Genomic DNA, 14911 nt, shown 5'->3' with positions numbered 1-14911 from the left:
CAGTGTCAGTATATGTTAACTGTGTTAGACCCACACAAAGTGAGATATCAGAGTTGTTCATTTGCATAAGAATTTGTTTTTAATGTTTATGTGTATTACCTTAACATTTAGGAAAACCATTATAGGAAAAAGATGGAAAGCTCCCAGGGATCCATTGCAATAATTTTGGGATAAAAACAAGTGCAATTGTAGCAATTAATTCCTTAATTTCATATAATTTAAAGGTTTACAGTCAGCAATGGATGATAGAATTAGAAGGCAACACACATAATATTTGGACTTTTTCCTAATTAATTTCACAAATATTTATCTCTCTTTTTTTTTAAGGATAAAACATTGTGTCAGGATATGATAAAGTAGAGGTATACTGAATAAACATTTGGACCAAAAGCCAAATACCCAAGGGATAAAAATTTGTGTTCATCTGAGGTGTAAATTCATCATGGAGAAATACTTGCACAAATGTGAAATTTTACTTTAAACATAATTTAAACCTTGGTAGAAATACCTGACTGTTTGACATTAGAGTGCAGGAACAATAATTCTCATAAATGCTAAATGTTAGATTAATCTTGCTTTTACTATAGATTATTGTTATGGTATATGTTCAGTTCTGAGTCAATGCTCATGTTCACTTGAAACCTAGACAAGAACAAGATATTATTTGATATATTGCAAGAAAAAAATGAACTATATTTTTCTTATAAGATTTATGACTTAATTAAATTAAATTAAGTAGCTAAATACTAATTGTGGTTCTTAAGAATCATTTTGTTTAGTGTGATAAATGCTAATGCACTAAAGTATTCAATATAGATGGAAACTGTTTTATATATAAAATCTCTATCATTAGACTTATACCTTCATTTATATTTTATTAGCATTTCTTATAATTAATGTCATTCTACTTAAAATAATCTAATGCACTCCATTTAAATACTTGAATCAACTAGAAATGTATATTTCCACATTTAATTATATGTTAGTGGTATTGTGTAAAATTAAGACAATTTAATTTTATCACTTACCTCGCGACAACGCAGGCAAGCTGGTAGATACTGATAGAAGAGATAGCAGTTCTCAAGGAATAGTGATTATAAGGAGCTTAGAGCTCAAGACACATGACTCTAGGTGAATCTAAGAAGCTCATAAAATTTATTTAAAACATTTTTCCCTTGTACCACCATATCCACTCATATTCTACTATTATATCCAGCTTCCATGTTATAAGCTGAGGTGTGTGTGTGTGTGTGTGTGTGTGTGTGTGTGTATAAAATCCCTGTTTTTTCTATAAAGAAGAAGTGACTAGTTTGATTATTCAGTCTTCTTCAAGATTGTGGAAGACAGCATGTCCTAAAATGCTTAAGGTACACATTTGGTAAAACTACTGACTGCTCCAGTTATTCCAGAAGTGTCAACTGCTATTTTTCCTTCTCCTTATTAAGTAACCACTCTAAATTTCTTTCATCCATGGCAAGCACTTTGGTTGATTGGATTTGTTTGCCTGTTGGTGTTAACCAAATCTCATCTTTGAGGGATCTGAGCCTTTAGCAGCCTTGCATTTATTGGATTGTGATTGCTGCAATTGTTTTTTTGATAGGTATCATTATGCAAGTAGGTACTAACAGTCAGCTCTGTGAAACATGTGAGATCCAATCATATTCCTCCTTGTCCCCAGCAAACTTCATGTGGCAACAACTCTCTTATCTCCTGGAAATTATGATCATTACCTCAAGTACAGTACTTCTTTTATAGGCTTGCTCTTCTACTGATCTGAGTAGATGGCAGTGGACAGATGGCAGCCATAGCTTCATATTCAATAAAACCTTACTGATTCCCCTCAAGGAAATAATCTCCTCTTAGACCCGGGATCTCTAATCAGAAAGAGACTAGAAAAATTTGGACAAGAAGCTTACATTTTCAAATGTTTCACAAAGAGTGATGAAGAGAGGTGCTTCTCTTTTACATTTTGTTTCCTGGATCCATGTATTCCAGCTGGTGGAACTGCGTAATTTATCACATCCTGGAGCACACTGCCCCATGTTTGCATATTGGTGACATGGAGCCAGAATCTAAGCTGCATCATGCACAGATTGCCCCTAAATTTTGTCAGGGTAGCTTCTGATAAATGGGATAGTAAATGGCAGAATCAATACTTCTCAAGGTCATGAGCCAACGGTGTTAATCTTTTGGCTATAGAATAGATCCTTCGCCTGAAACAGTGTTATGGGGGATAACATATGTATGGAAAAAGCTCTCTAGGTCTTCAGATGATTGTGTTGGCCCAAGTACTATGGATAAGAAAGCAATCATATATGGAATATGCATGGATTCATTCAGATGGAAAAGGCCAAGTATAATTGCCTTGTTACAAGATAAGCAGCCAGTATTTCCAAGCAATGGTACTGAAGAGTCAGTGTTGGTCTATGTTTCTGAAAAGTTTCACACACACAGCACTGGTAATAGGTAGAGAATCTATGTAGTTGGTTATGTGCATAACCTTTATTCCCGCTACTATAGGTTTTCTATTGAGGAGATTACAAAGCACTAGCATTGGCTAGAGATAAACTGGGTGATATTCACCTAACCACTTAGTTGTGGAGAGGCATCCTTTTGATAGATCATCTCCAGTGTAAATGTTCTAATTATTTGGCTCCCTATGGACCATCTACATACCTTACTCCCCAAACTTCTAGTCTTTTTATTTCAACCTAGAAAACTTGCCCAGGCCTTTACCACTTCCAAGGAATTAGTGAATATCCCACTTGAGGGAAATTCTCCCTCCATATGGAGTAGATAACCAAGTGTATTGCTTATTATTCTGCTCACTGGGAGGATTATTCTTCATCATTTGGGAGAAGAGTTGTAGCTCACGTGTAATTCATTTCTGGCTCATGTCTCAGTAGACTAGCATTTCCTTCCTGATGAAATAAGTTCTAGCTTTATTAGAGTTTTCAGAGTTTCTAAGGCTCTAGCAATAGTTGGAAATGTTCTTTATTCAGATATCAGAGTCCCTTTTTCCAAGACCTTGAATTACCAGTAATGGCCTGGCATCAACACTTACTTAGAGATCTGAATCGAAGCGCTATAGAGGTAATTCCTTCACACTGCTTAGTACTATTTATTTCCAAGATCTCACCTTTCTACCCTCAGTTCTAAGTGTGGTAGCTAGTGACACTTTCTATTTCTGTATAACCTCACTCTTTTGTTTTTGCCTTTTCAATCTTCTCATACCTGTTCATCATGTTTAAAATTTCTATAAATTTTGGGGGCACTGGGTGGCTCAGTCAGTTAAGCATCTGACTTTGGCTCGTGTCATGATCTCACGGTTTTGTGAGTTCAAGCCCCGTGTCCGATTCTGTGCCGACAGCTCAGAGTCTGGAGCCTGCTTCAGGTTCTGTTTCTCCCTCTCCTTCTACTCTTCCCCCTGTCTCTTTCTCTCTTAAAAATAAATAAACAATAATTTTTTTAAAAAAAATTTCTATAAATTTTTCTCTGTTACAAACACTGGTCTGATTTATTTTCTGACACGGGCCTGACCAATAAACTAATTAATTCAATGAGTAAACTGAGAAAATAGGCACTTAGTAAGGAATTCTGAAATTGGTTTAAACATCAGGCCAGTGGGAAATGGAATGCTAGCAATCCTTAGCAAGCAGAGGTATCACCATTAATCAAATTATCACCTGTGGTTGACTGTAATTAAGTGCTTATAATGCAAATACCTTGGGGGACCAAGTTGCTGCTCACTCGACTGTTATGGAAATAATGATAATTACAAGGATTGTGAGATGGGGTGGCTTCTTTTGAATGCCCTGGAATGCTTACACAACAAAAATGACAGCTCTAGCTTTTAATTTCTCATCTCCTCATCTCTGGTTGTTCTATAAACTAGCGACCTTCTAAGGTGGCCTTAAAAGCATCTCTTATTTACTCTACGTCCAGGACAAGTTTGATGAACACAGGACACTAAACATGATCATACTGCTTGCAGACTTAGGATAATAATCGGGTTAACATCCTCACAAAATGTATCATGTGAAGTTCAGGATAATTTTGGGAAACAGTGAGACCCTGAGATTTGGAATGGATATTCAAGGATCCAGATAAAGATGGAGCAAGGCTTGTACTTTCTTATTTGGTGATACTGAGACCTAAATCTGGTCACAGATCTGGAGACAGTGAGGGTGGTTGGAGGGAACAGGTCATGGAGGAGACAATATTCATTTTGAAAGAAACTTACTCCATGACAGTCATGACTGTTTTCTTCCAGAAAAGAGGAAAACTTTTACTAATTCTGGAATTTCAGGAGCTTGTCAGACTGATCCAGGCAGGACTGTCCCTGAAGAGCCCTGACTTCAAAAGAAAAGATCTGTACAGATTGTATATGAAGTGCACTTTATAGGTTTGCTATACTTATCAGATGCTAAGGCAGACTATCAGTGTAGTGTTTTCTGTCCCTTCTGGGAAGAAGACTTCTTTAAAGTGGCTAAAAATGTCCTGTTTGTTTACAAACTGATTTACATTGATGACTATCATTTTCTTTTCTTTAAAATCACAGAAAAGCCATCACAGACCATGATCCTTATATATAACATTATCCACATACTGATTTAATACCATAGTTACTTGACCTGCTATCTCTCTGCCATCTATTTGCACTTCATTCAAATTAGCCATAACTTAATAATTTATGCCACCAAAGGCCAAAAATTATTGCCAGTGATCACTGGCATAATCTGGTTTATAGAACTACTACTGATCTCTATTGTGTTAGCTCAGGTTCGTAAGAAACAGAACCGGATGCAACATGTAAGGGCTAATGCTTAATGTGATATAATTCAATGTAGTAAGAAGTATAGAAAAGCAAAGTGGCACAGGAAGTACAGAATTATAACCTGCTTCATGCGACATGAGAATACATGACCCCAGTGCTTGATCATATGAGATGCCTCTAGACAGACTGTACAGGAAAGCCATGTGTCAGAATTATCTATTGGAGATAGAAAAGGAAAGGAATTACTTTGCCAGTGCACTCTTATTTACTTGTTCCTGCAGATCATATATGATTTAACAGAAAGCCAGTTCTCCCACACCTACAGACTGTAATCCCTTTTGGGAAGTTGCGGGGAAAGCCAGATCTGTTAAATGACAGCACTATGTTACATCTAAATATAAAAGATGGGAGGAGCCAAAATTTCTTGGGTCCATTTGGATCAGCCTCAGGCACAATGCATATTATAAAGTCCATGCAGAAGCCCTATCAGTGGAGTTTCTGACAGTCATTCTTGCTAAGTGAGGCTTCAACGATTCTGCTGCAGTGCGTGGTAGCCAGGTGCCTGGGAAGACAAATAAGTTGAGAGAATAATGCGTACAGGGGATCTGATACTAAGTCTTATGGCAATTTTTGATGTAAATTGAAATAAATATCTTTCTAAAAAATTAAGCCAAATTTTTATGCTTCATATAGGAAGATACCTTCACTGTTACCATAGAACTGTTGAATTTGTGGTACAGGAGTTATGACATTACTAGTAGTAACTACTTGAAAGTAAAAGTTAAAATGCGGAAACCACACGGACATGAGTCAGAGAAAGTCAATGAGTTTTCATAAGAAGATGAATGCTCTATTACATAAAATTATTTCAAAGATAAGTTCTAAAATATTAGAAGTAGCCAAAAATATGTAATGAAGACTTAATCCATCCAGGCCTATGGTAATTTTATAAATAAAATTGTGGTTTACCTTTGTTAAAGGTAAAGTGATATCAATGGCAGGCTTTTGTGGGATGATTCTAGATGACTGTCCTACATAGTCAACTGAAACATAATCCACTGGAGGTACAAGTGCTGTGGCTCCATCACTCCAGCAGGCACCAGAGCAGCAAGTCAAAGCTATATGAAAAAAGGACCTTGAGAATGGTTTGATGGTATAGCTGTAATAAGTAGAGAGGGATAGTTTGAGTAGAGGTTTGATAATACTATTAACATGTCCTAGATGACGCAGGGCACAGAAGCAGAAAAAAAGGGAGAAAAGGGCAACTATTTAGGGCCAATATAATGAATAATGTTAATTCTCAAAAGTTTCCACGAATCTGTCTCTGATAATGAATGACCTAGAAAACTTTTTTACATATTCACAACCTAAAAAGCTGAAAAGATTTTTATGACAGATATTTGTTCTTTTGGTAGGAAGAGAGAAAAATAAACTGAGTTTCTGCTGATTACAAAAATTTTGCAACAAACCGTAAAGTGATCTTTAATTGAGGATAAATTTTAACATTAAGCTAGGTGTATCAGGCATAACTGTAATAAATGTTAGACTTATTGAAAGATAAAATTCCAATCTTTGCTAATTTTATTTCAGGAAGAAGGGCTAGATTTGTCAAGCTGGTGTTAAGGTACTCAATTAGGACAACAATCATTGTAACTTAAGGTTACAGTGGAGTCTTTATTCACTTACTGTGACTGTACAAGCAAGACGTAATACACACATACATACATACATATGTACATACCTAAAGGCTCTGACTCTTCAGGGTTTCATTTTCTCCCAGAATGGTACCAGGTGGGAGCTGGGTAGATGCAATGTAGGTGAGGGTATTCATCTCAGTGGCAAGGAGAAAGGAGCCTTGAACAAAGGGCTTCTATCTTTTTATGGACCCATGGGCTGAGTGAAAGATGGAGAAAGGCCACAAATTAAAAGTACTGAGTCAAAGTGGAAAGTAATGCTTCAGCTAGGACCTTCGAAAGGAGGCCTCTGAATGATGGTCCCTGAAGTAGGAATGCAGAGAATGGCAGAGAATGAGAATGGTTCCTCTGAAGACAGAAGATTGAGTCCTAGACTTAACTCTCTCCCAAAACTGCAGTGGACTGGCTGCACGTCAAGTCCGGTGTGGAGAGGTAGCTTCTCACCATAAGACTGTCCAAGAATAGCCTTATAAGTGCCTAGCGTCGGGCTTGAAATAGCACACACGGGCGTTTTGGCTTTCATAGAACTCCTCAGGTTCGAGTGGCCTATCTTCCCCTCCACTTCTGGGGTAAGTCCTCAATAATCTTGGTCATAGACATAGATAGTATTGATCATATCCCATTTCTGGTCAAAATATTTTCCAAAGCACACTTGCGGAGACATTTGCTTTCAGAAAATGAACAGTCTCCTATTATCAAAAGAAGACCACGATGGCACTCATTCTGTGAGGACCCAGAATATAGGAGACAATTCAGGGAATAAATTATTTTTTTTAATGTTACAATAAAGCTATAAAAAGTACCTGCTTGCTTTAATTTTAGTTAGATATGATATTTGGTGAACTGTTGACAACACAATTAATTTGATCCTCTAGAATTTGGATTCAAGAGATGAGAATTAAACTATTCTGACCTCACTGAATAAAAATCTAAGAGAAAGAACACTAACAAAGTAGACTTCAAATTCCCATCATTTTGTTGGCCCCCTTAACTGCTGTATTTCAGTGAATGGCTTTTAGCTATTCTTCAATGACTTCGGTCCTCTAGAGCTTTTCTGCTGAATCAAAAATGTATGCTGAGGGAAATACTTCAAAATGCCTGAGTAAGGATGTCTGAAAATTTACTCATCCATGAAGCAAGGAGAACCCTGAAAAAATTGTAAACATCCACTTTTTCAGAACTGTGAGTATTAGTAAAAGATATAGACATTACAGAATTAGTTTAAGAAAGTTCCTAAACAGGGGCACCTGGGTGGCTCAGTTAGTTGAGTGTCGGACTTCAGCTCAGGTCACGATCTCACAGTTTGTGGGTTCGAACCCCATGTCGAGCTCTGTGCTGACAGCTCCGAGCCTAGAGCCTACTTCCGATTCTGTGTGTCCCTCTCTCTCTGCCTCTCCACTGCTCATGATCTATCTCTCTCTGTCTTTCAGAAATAAATAAATGTAAAAAAATAAAAAATAAAGAAAGTTCCTAAACAAACAAACAGAAGCAACAATAATAACAAACAGCAAAAAAAACCAAAGCAATCCTCAGATGGTTAGTTCCAATTTACAGAATTGTCACATTATATTGTTTAAAATGTTGAGGTTTCAGCAATACGTTATGAAACACAAAAGCAAGCACTAAAGTGCGGCAGATAATCAGGAAAAAGGAGTCTGTAGAACCCGTCACTGAGGAATCCCAGATATTATACAAAGTATAGCATAGTCTTTTTAGTCTATGTAAAGAGTCTATTCAGCTCTTATGTGTACAAAATGCAACTAATATTATGTCCAAAAACTAAAGGAAAATCTATCATTGATGACTCACCAAATAGAAAATATCAACAAAGGGGAGTTTTAAAAAGGAATGAACTCTTGAGCTAGAAATTTTAGTAATGAAATGACAGACTCAGTGAAGGTGTTCAGCTACAGATCTGAGCAAGCGGAAGAGGTAATTCGCAAACTTAAAGAGAGATCAATTAGGATTATGCTCTCTAAGTTAAAGAAATAATAAAGAGTGAAGAAAGATGAATAGAACTTCAGAACTTGTTGGACACTAAGAAGCATACCAACAGACATAATGGAAATACCAGAAGGTGAAGTGAGAGAAAAAGGCTCAGAGAGAATATTTGAAGAAATAATGGCTGAAACGTTCAAAATGTGATTAAAGTCTTAATTAACTCCAAGTAAGGTAAAAATCTAAGACACCCATGCCAAGATGTTTCCTAATCAAACTGTCAAAAGCCAGAGGCAAAGAGAGAATTGTGAAAGAATCAAGAAAAAAATGACAAATAATATGCAAGTGATCGCCAATAAAATCAATAGTTGATTTCTTATCAGAAACCACAGAAGCCATATGTCAGTGGAATGACATCTTGAAAGTGCTGAAAGAAAAGACGGTTAACAAGAATTCTGTACCCAGAGAAGCAGTCTTTAAAAAAATGAATTAACTATTCACACATTAATCAAAAAAGTGAGATGTCACTAGCTTACTTGTCCTATAAGTAACACTCAAAGAAAAAAAGCCCCTCAATTAGAAGAAAGAAGTCAAGCCAGTAAGTTGAATCCATGTAAAAAAATGATAATAGAAAGGTAACTACAGAGATAAACATAAAAGAGAATGTCAATGTATGTTTCTTTTGGTATCTAATTAAAATCACAACTATATAAAACAAATTTAAACCTTTGTTGATGGGCATACAATGGGTAAAAACATAATCTGTATGGAAATTTTTATGGATGTGGCTCATTTTTGTCCTCCAAGCTAGTTCTAGAATAAAAGAAAGGATATGACTGACTTGTGTTTTCTATCCACGATCTGATTATCAGATCCCTGAACCGTGTAAAGCAAGTGCAAATTCAAAGAGAAGAAAAGGAGACATCACATCTCTATATACTTACTTACTATTTGAAAGCTTTATCTCCTATGAATGCATTTTAATACAAACTATGTTATGGATTTCTTTTAGATTCTGAAATATTTTGATGATTTTTCCTCAGCTATTTAGAGGTAGTTAGAATGCCAAATTTATTTATCTTGGTAATATATGGCTCTAATTGAATACTCCAAGATTGTTCTATCTAAATTTAGCTCTGGTGATTAGGGGGAAAATGTCAGGTCCATAAGGATCACCTTCAATTTGAAAATATCCCTAGATCTCTCTGTCTTTTGAAAACCTGAAATAGAACAAAACATAGTTGCCTAGAACCAAAGTAAAGATGTATGTTGGCAAAAAACAAACAAACAAAAAACCTCATTTCCAATTACTTTACTTAGATAAGTTGCATCTTCTTAAATATTTTGGCTTTTATTTACATAATTTTACACCTTTACGTATCCATGAAACTTGTACAAGGTCAGTGTAGATAGACTCCAGGCTGTATTATATCCTTAGGATATATGTAAACTACTAACAGTTTAAATTAATCTTATAAAATTATACATAATATCTTTGTTGTAACAGTCTCTTACATAGAATCTAGTAGAATGAAAGATTTTGGGAATGGCTGATGTATTAGAAAACTCTGGAATGGCACATATTTGTTAAATAAATGTGAAGAATGACTAACCAAATGCTTTGTGTTTAAATGATAGATAAGAATATTGGTATTTGTTTATAATGTTTCTCTTTCTCAAGAGTATAATTTTGGTCAGCTGATGGGTGACTGCACTCATTACATGGTGAAAATAGTCTATTGATTCCTACTTATGGATCTTATTGTATATATTATAGTCATTTGGTTTCTTAGGAAAAGCTTTCCAAAATATTGACAAAATATCTTAATTATTTTGAGTCATTGCAAACTTTATTTTGCATTTTTTGTAATGATAGCATGATATGCTTTCAGAATTTTTATTAGAAGTAGAGCTGAGGGTTATTAATAATTTCTCATTGCTTATTAACATATAATTCAATAGCTTAGAGTTCCTAAATACCCTTAAGTCTCAACCTAATAATTCAGTATTATATGATCACAACAACATGTTTAGACATTCTCTTTACAATTTAACTTATTCTTTATTTGACACTGGCTCTGTTAATGCCCACATTTGCTTTTTTCTTAATGTCTAGACAGTAGTTAGCTATTCAGCTGAAGAATTTTCTTTGATCATGCAAATATAGTTCCCTGTTCCAGCTTCATTAAGTAATTGTTATGACTATTAAATATGCTCCATTTGATAAAGTACAAGGTTCCAATCACATGGTTATCTCCTTCATTTGTAATTTCACTGAACAGAACAGTATTCTTTAAATCAAGTCCTCATTCATGTTTATTTTCTTTATGGGAATAGCTGAAAGAATAAGAAAAGCTCATGATACAGCATGATGGTGACTATTGCTTTGACTACACTGTCTTAACCCCGGGCCTGGGGACTGCTCGTCCACCCGTCCGTTTCCACCCCAGGCTGGAGCCGCACTTGTAGGTGCCGCGGTGTGCTAGCTCGCCAGGTCCAGGCCCCTCGTCCCGGCTTTGAGCGGGGCCTCCTCACGGGTTCTTTTCCTGAGGGAGGGAGAGAAAAACAGGGCAGGAGGGAGACGCAGAGAGTGAAGAAAGCACACACCGTTTCTGATCAAGCCTCTGTCTCTTTATCTTCTTCTTCTCCTCCCTTTATTAAGAAAATAATTCCTCTTATATAGAATTTTGGGGCGGAGAACTGACCCGGATCGGTTACCAGGTTAACAGAGTCAAATGCATATCAAAAGAAGCGCCCAGACTTGCCTCTGCAATGCTGGGGAGGGGGAGCTAGCGCTGAATAATCCAAAAATGTGGTTTTGATCTTTTGTGCACCTTGGCCACTCTAGGTCTGGCCCAGCATGACCCGACGCCAAAATCTTGGACCAGGAAATGGCAATCTCCAGCCTCCAGATGCAAATCTTGTTTACTGGTTCACTCCCTGGAGAGTGATAATCCTTGCCTGAGGCAGCCAGAAAACTTGGCGGCTTCCGACACTACACTACATAACTTTTATCAGAGGTTCAATTAGATCTTATTCTAATTGTCTATAAACCGTTGCCTCAATTGGTGTTATTTACGTGATACTTTCCTCAGAGTTAAAAGGGAGCAATTATTCTAATCTCTATTTAATAAGTAACCTCATTTTTGAAAAGTTTTTTGAGCTCCTACAATGAAAACTATTCTAAGAAAATTGTGATGCTTTTACATTTCTTTTATCTTCAAAAGTCAGTTTCTTAATACTAAAGATGAGTTTAATTGGTATAGTATTGTAGAATTCACATTGTACTTTTATATGGGTTCTGTAATAAAAGCTTCAAAAAAAGACCCAACTCCAAATATATCAGGGAAATATTATGATTTCTATTACACATATGTAGAAAATACAATTCACCTTAATAAAGCAAGTACATTTGGGCACTAATAGTAAATGCTTATACTATACTAGTGCCTTGTTTCCTTATATCCTTTAGTATGAATGGATATTTATACTATGTGATAACTATTCATATTGACAGAACATATTTGAATAATATTTAGATAATAATAACAGTATAAAATATAAAATAAGTAAAAATGATAATTGTAACAATATTAAAGGTAAAAATAACAAACATTTCTCATTCCATCTTTATTATATGTTATTACTTTGCTATTCACATTACATTTTTATTCCTTGCAGAAGCTATACATATAAGGTAAGAATTTATAGGGAATTCTTCCCATTTATAGGGAAGAAACAGTAGTTCTGACAATTACTTATCCTTCTCAAGATTACAAAATAATCCCCATTAGTTAGATTAAACAATAAACTAGTCCAACATTAAAGACTGTAAGAGAGTTGTATCCTCTGACTCAACCATCCAGAAACGAAGCCTGAGCCCTTAATTTGTGAGAGAGGACTACATTATGAAAGCAGATTATCTTTTTTCCAGATCTTCTTTGTTCTCCCATTAAATATCTGTCATCTATTACTCTAACCCCTACCCAGAAAAGAAGTCAGGCTTTCAGTAAAACAGAACATAATTTAGAAGCCAAACTTCTAAGCATGTTCCTCAATCTCTCTCTTTCTGTCTCTTACCCCCTCATTCCCCAACATCTCTCAGTAAACTAAAAATATAAAAGGGTGTGTGTGAACTCATGATAATCCGTGTAAAATTTAGAGTTTAAAGTAAGGAGTGTATTTAGAAAATAATGGCCCTAATTGTTTCTATAGTGTAACAATAGCAATATCATATGTACTAATATGCATCAGAAAATTTTGAAAATGAATTTATTGACAACTGGGTGAAAATTTTCCAAATATAATTATTCCTACAATATTTTATTTCTCCTAGAAGTATTTGTTAATGTTGCCCTCTTAACTCTGTAACATTTCAATTATAATTTTGCCCGAGTCAAGAGGCATATAATCATATAAATTATATTTGCATGAATATAATCTTATGTTCCATCTTCAAAAGCAAGAATGTATGAGCGCTAGATAAAAGGGTATGTGTATAATTGTGGAGAGTATTCTTATCTACTTTTTTATGCTTATTAACCTTTACTAATTATTTTAGGATCTGGTATTTGGGTCTTTTTTAAATTATTCTGTCAAAAGATTATCCTTGTTTTCAAAGCACATGACTCTGCTTGATTTGGTAAGCTTCATTTGACATTGGAGATCCACTTTCCTGTCTCCAGCATTGTTAATCATTTCATTACCAATAACTCTTTTATTATTACTTTAAAACATGCATATATATATACATATACACATTCACGTACTCATATACAAAGCCATATACTGAGAAAAGCAGAGAAAAATCTCCTTGAGCCTTGCAGTGAACCTCCCTAACCCCTCAATTTCTGCACAGGTAAAGCAAAATAAGCATACCTCATATAGTTTGTGATTGAATAAGATGTTTGATCTAAAGCTCTTAGGTCAGTGCCTATTACTTGATAAGGATTAACTTGTGGTTATCATTGTTGTCATTAGTATGCCAGCCTCCAGCTTAAATTTCTGTTTTCCTGTTAAATAACAAACTCAAATACATAGTGTATGCCAGTTGTTTTCAAATCAATATCACCTAATCACCAGTATCACCTAACCGGATTTTAACAACAACAACAACAAAAGAATCTGAGTTTTAATTCCTGGAGATTGATTCAGGAGGATTGTGTTAGATCCCAAAGATCACGTGATCTTTGGTTTGTTTTGAAGGAGCTAGCCTTTTACAGGTCCACTACAGCATGAAACTTCCTTTCTTGCCGTTACTTGTTTGGGTTCTCTTGTCAAGGCTTTAAGCTTATTTATTTAAGAAATATACTGGGGTCCCTGGGTGGTTCAGTCGGTTAGGCCTCCGACTTGGGCTCAGGTCAGATCTCACGTTTGTGGGTTTGAGCCCCGTGGCAGGCTCTATGCTGACAGTTAGCTCAGAGCCTGGAGCCTGCTTCTGGTTCTGTGTCTCCTTCTCTCTCTGCCTCTCCCGCTCTCATGCTCTGTCTCTCTCTGTCTCAAAAATAAATAAAAACATTAAAAAAAATTTTTTAGAGAAATATACTAATGTTTTCATCAATGTTGATAGAAGGCCAATGTCCAACTCTCATTGATCAATAAGTATGATAATTATATGTGTGTATGACAATTGTTAAATATTCTGTATCATTCTATAAAATAATTGTTTTTAAGTAGGAGAAAGTTGAATTTTTATTTTCTTATGTTTTTCAGGGATTTAGAAGAAAAATCCATTAATTTTGACTTACCATAGTAACTGAGTTATTTGGTTTTCCTGTTTTGTGTTTCTGGTTTTAATATTACCTTTCATCCAACCCATCTTCATTGTGTAGTTTTGCTTCTTTTTTACTTTTTCTTGTTTTGGAAATATCTAGATTATAATTTAATTTACATTTAAATATTTTTTAATCTTCATTTATATTTGAGAGTGAGAGAGAGAGACAGAGACAGAGACAGTGTGTGAGTGAGGGAAGGGAAAAGAGAGACTGAGACAGAATCTGAAACGGGCTCCAGGCTGTACACTGTCAGCACAGAGCCCAACGCAAGGTTCCAACTCATGAGTCATGAGATCATGACCTGAGTGGAGGTCAGAATCTTAACCCACTGGTTGCCCCAGGCCCCTCAATTTACATTTAAATCTATATTAACCTAAGAATAACCTTATTTATTATTCATGTATATAAGAAAATTAGCATGATTTTAGATATCCTTTTACAACATTTATGCTACTTACCAGATTAAAACATCCTCCTTTATTGCTCAGGAATTATATATCCTGAAGAAGAATAAGGAATTGATATTGATCAATTCTATCTTAATTGATTACTTTTATATTTATTTGGTAAAACATTAGATATACACATTGTAGACACATTAACAAATATATGTGTTTCCAAATACATTATCTGCCCATTCAATAAATATTTCCTCTAGTTAATATAAATTTTGATATTAATCTCATACCTAAACAGTGAACTGTAAATAAAAATAAAAGTTGTATGTC

The sequence above is a fragment of the Suricata suricatta genome, chromosome 4 (assembly GCF_006229205.1).
Source record: "Suricata suricatta isolate VVHF042 chromosome 4, meerkat_22Aug2017_6uvM2_HiC, whole genome shotgun sequence".
In the NCBI taxonomy this organism is placed as follows: domain Eukaryota; kingdom Metazoa; phylum Chordata; class Mammalia; order Carnivora; family Herpestidae; genus Suricata; species Suricata suricatta.
This window is presented reverse-complemented; position numbering follows the sequence as displayed.